Consider the following 4,905-nt stretch of genomic DNA (forward strand, 5'->3'; position numbering starts at 1 on the left):
GTATGGAGATAGGACACATCCCTGCCGTACACCTATGTGTTACATTGGGGAAATCTGTTATCAAGGACTTCTCCAAAGTGTTAAAGAGAAAGGATATCAGTTTAAAGACTAAGATGTGCCAGAACCAAGCTGTGGTATGTTCACTAGTTTCCTTTGCATTTAAAACTTGGGCAAGATTACCCATAATCCCTTCTCTTTTCTCTCGCCCAGATCATCTGCCCAAGATGCCAAAGGGAAAGAAGGCCAAGGGGAAGAAGGTGGCCCCAGTACCCGCTGTGGTCAAGAAGCAGGAGGCCAAGAAGGTGGAAAATCCCCTGTTCGAGAAAAGACACAAAAAGTTTGGCATCGGGCAGAACATCCAACCCAAAAGGGACCTTACCCGCTTTGTCAAACGACCCTGCTACATCCAACTGCAGCAGCAGAGGGCAATCCTCTACAAACAACTCAAGGTTCCACTGCACTAACCAGTTCACCCAGGCCTTGGACCACCAGACGGCTACTTAGCTGCTGAAGCTAGCCCACAAGCACCAACCAGAGACCGAGAAGGAGAAGAAGCAGAGGCTGCTGGCCTGGCTGAGAAGAAGGCTGCTGGCAAAGGAGACACTCCCACCAAGAGAGCCCCTGTCCTCTGTGCCAGGGTGAATATGGTCGCCAGCCTGGTGGAGAACAAGAAGTCCCAACTGGTGGTGATTGCACATGATGTGGACCCCACAGAGCTGGTGGTCTTCCTGCCAGCCTTGTGTGGATGATGAGGGCTCCCTACTGCATCATTAAGGGCAAGGCCAGGCTGGGCCACCTTGACCATCAGAAGACCTGCATTACTGTTGCCTTCACGCAGGTGAACCTGGAAGATAAAGGCACTCTGGTGAAGCTGGTACAAGCCATCAGAACCAATTACAACAACAGATATGATGAGATCCGCAGCCCTGGGGAGGCAACATCCTGGGACTCAAGTCAGTGGCCCACATCTCCAAGCTGGAGAAGGCCAAGGCCAAAGAACTCGTCCCCAAACTGGGCTGATATACACACCGACTCTTTTGTACATAAAAATAAACTTATTCCAATGTTAAAAAAAAAAGAAAAAGAAGAAAAAAAAGTTGGTCAATGCATAAGGAAGACCAAAGAAGAATTGTGGTGTTGGAGAAGAATACTGAATATTCCATGGACTGCCAAAAGAACAAACAAATCTGCCTTGGAAGAAATGCAACCAAGGTGCTCCTAAAGGCAAGGATGGTGAAAGTTCATGTGACATACTCTGGTCTAGTTGTTAAGAGGAAAAAGACACAATACCTGTAAAGGTGGAGGATCACAGAAAGAAAGACCATCAACAAAATACACTGACAATGACTATAACAATGGGATCGACGGTGGCGGAGATCTTGATAGTGGAGCAGGATAGATCGGGCAAGGTTCTGATCCGTTGTTCATTGGGCCACTGTGAATTGTACTTGACTTGTTGGCATCTAACAACAACAAAAAGAGAGTGGACATTACAGACATGCCTGGTTTTATTGCCCCTCAGACTCTTGGCTTATTTTGACGAGGTGAAAAAGCAGCAGCAGAGGCTTAGGTTTAGGAATAGTTTTTGAACATCTGAACTCTGATAGACAACAGACAGGAGAGAAAAGTAGATTTAAGAAATATGACTGTGGTTATCAATGCATTGAAAAGTGCAAGGCAGGATTATTTTTTTAAATCTCACAACTCTTTAAAAGGTATATATATATAAACAATTTTAAACAATTTTTTGAAAAGGCACATATGATTAGGTATTATTGTCATGACAGGAGTTCAGAACGAAGGCTACACAGTAGAGTGAACTTGGGGGGAGGGATTGTATGACAATGAAAGAATTTTTCTTCTACTTTTCAAAGAGAAGAGCGAACTGGAGGAAGGGAGGGAGGATGGGGGCCAGAGAGAAAAGTGCAACAATGAACAAATGGAAATCCAAAATCTCTGTAAATTTTCATTAAAATTAATAATAATTATTATTATTTTAAAAATAAAATATACAGTATATGTTAACAATACATCAAGACTCAAGGAAAAAAAAGACAGTGCTACTCTGACCTGGCCACTGTTTGTGACACAGCAGGCAAGACTCAGAAGAGAATGACTCAGAATCCTGGGGGAAGATGAGGTGTGGACCCCAGAAACCCGGCCTCACAGAGACTTCTGCTTGGTTTGAATCCTTATGAAGAATAAACAACCCTACAAAAGATCAAAGTATGATGCATCCACTTGTAGTTCTCATATTTTTCCAAGCGATACTAATTCTCAAAACCATAATGTTCTCAGAGTAGTCTCTGAGATATTTTCAGTTTTAATTTCTTCTTACAAGCCAATAAATTTAGGAGGCCATCATAAGGCTATATCCTACATATATCACAACCTGAATACCTGTCTCCAGAGATAAGTTGTCAAAGTAAATATGAAACTTTCTGATTGTTTCTGTTCACATTTCTTTGCTATTTGACCATCTTTCTTTGCTTTCTGTGCTCGTATAGAAATACTATCAGAAAGCAAAAGCAAAGTTCATGGAAGAAAACTTAAGAATTGTAAAACATTTTAGCTATATGTTTTCTATAAATTATGGTAACTTGTCCACATTGTCACCTTCATAAGAGAAGGGACAAAGATTGTATTATTTACTGTTGTTTCAGTACCTAGCACAGTGTCTGAGATGTTCTAGAATGAGTCAGATATTAATTAATTTTTATTCAATCATTTTTTATTTTTATTTTAGCTATAAAGCACTCTGGTGTCTTAGTGGTAAGAAGCTGTGTTGCTATCCTGAAGGCACACAGTTTGAACCCACCAGCTGCTCTATGGAAGAAGGGTGGGCAATCTCCTCCCATGATATTTACTACCTCTAAAAACCTGCTGGAGGGTCAGCTATGGGTTGGTTCTGACTTGACAGTACTCAGCAACATTTTAGCTATAGAGCCTCTCTGTTCAATTCCTGGAGTTGTTTTTGTTTTTAGCTGCCATTAAGTTGATTTCAACTCATCAGACCCCATACACAAAGGAGAAAACACTTCACCATGTTTACTCAAGTCTGTTGTTGCAGCCACTGTGTATTTTGAGCGCCTTCCAACATGAGGACTCATTTTTGAACACTGTGTTGGACAATCGTCTATTGGAATCCCTAGAGTTTTCATTGGCTGCTTTCCAGAAGTAGATATCTAAGCCTTTCTCCCTAGCCTTAGTCTGGAAGTTCCACTGAAAATTGTCCACCACAAGTGACTCTGTTGGCATTTGAAATCCTGGTGGCACCATTTCCAGCCACATAGCAACACAAAAGCCACCATGGTACAATGGATCGATGAAGGGTAGTGAGTGGCCTGTATAAACAGGGCCAAATATCTCCATTCCCCGGAGTGGCTAATGCTGTGAAAATATCTGTAGAAGACCAAGTCCTTATGGACAGAGCAGTATATGTGACTTCTGAGGTTTTTCTTTCTTTTGTTCCTCAAATTTCCCACCTACCATTCTAATCTCCAAAGTGAGAGCTAGGCAATTTGCAGAAACCTAAACACCGCCACGAGGGCCAAGGATATAAGCCCAGGACATAGAGACTGCTGAATAGAGCTTCTCCAGGTTGCCAGTTATACAATCACATAATGTAAGACCCTTCATTCTGGTACAGTGCTGGAGTTCAGAGGAGGGGAGTTAGGATGATTCAGAGATCCCTCACGCTGGTTTTTAGACATTTGTGGTCCTAAAATACAGCTGTTACCCTGTCCTGCTAATGTATGCAATATGAGCTCCTCTCCAAGAAAACGGACTAATTCTGCAATCTTTTAAGTGGAATTTCACCACTCCCTTGGCACCCTATTTTCACACCATTCACACACATTCTGCAGAGCAGCTGTCACCTCCCAGTACCAAAGAGAGCACTGTGGAATCGGGAAGCAAAGTGACATGTGGCGAGGTCTGGATAGCGAGATATCTCCTGGCCACTCGTCAACCCAGCAAGCCACAAGTATTTGACATGATTACAGTTGGATGACTCAGGTGCACCTGATCCAGTTGACTCATATGCATGTGAAAGCTGGACTGTGAAAAACAGAAGACAGAAAAAGAACTGGCATGTGAGGTTTTGTTGAATAATATAGAGTATATGCATAAAATGGACTGGCAGAAGAATAAACAAAATAGTCTTAGATAAATACAGCTGGAAGATAGGACTTTGCCTTGCTAACTTTGAACACATCAGGAAAGATCAATCCGTAGAAAAGCAAATTGTGTCAGGTAGAGTAGAGGATGAATGAAAATGAGAGTAACCTCTAATCAGATGGGTCCACACAGGAGCTGTAACCATGGGTTCATGGAGATCAAAGAATGCAAGGATGGTGTGTGACCAGACAATGTCTCATTGTGTTGCACCTAAAGTTCTCATAAGTCAGAGCCAGACTGATAGCAACTAACATCTTGGTGTCTAATACTTGACTGGGTACTACGGGATGAACAGAAGTAAAATCCATTAGAAGAGGATGTGTGTCAGCAAAATAACATAGAAGTAAAATACTTAGTGGTCATAAGAGCAAATAATCCAAGCCATAGTACCACTCAGGATCCATTGCTGCCCTTTTATGTGCATGCTTTGTGTGAATCCAAGAATCATCACACTCCCTTCTCTCTCACAAGAGTGAACCTGGGCAATTCCACACCACTCTAGGCCATGTCACCTCCTGGCTCTTCACTCACCAATCTATCAGCACGCCATGTATCTGACTGAATAAAGATGACTAAAGAAGTGATGTTCTTTGTATTAGAGTGTTGGTGAAGAGTATTGAGCATACCATGAGCTGCCTGAAGAATGAAACAATCTCTCTTGGAAGAAGCACAGCTGGAATTTTCCTTATAAAGGAAGAGGGTGAAGCATTGTCTCACGTACTTTAG

At 42.3% G+C, this 4,905-nt stretch overlaps 1 pseudogene; it reads left to right on the forward strand.

Annotated features, from left to right (window-relative positions):
* Window positions 1–224: 224 nt before the first annotated feature.
* LOC102846375 lies at window positions 225–1,020 on the forward strand (annotated as a pseudogene).
* Window positions 1,021–4,905: the final 3,885 nt, after the last annotated feature.

This window comes from Elephantulus edwardii, unplaced genomic scaffold (assembly GCF_000299155.1).
Source record: "Elephantulus edwardii isolate Elephantulus edwardi_28Jun2011 unplaced genomic scaffold, EleEdw1.0 scaffold00055, whole genome shotgun sequence".
Lineage (NCBI taxonomy): Eukaryota > Metazoa > Chordata > Mammalia > Macroscelidea > Macroscelididae > Elephantulus > Elephantulus edwardii.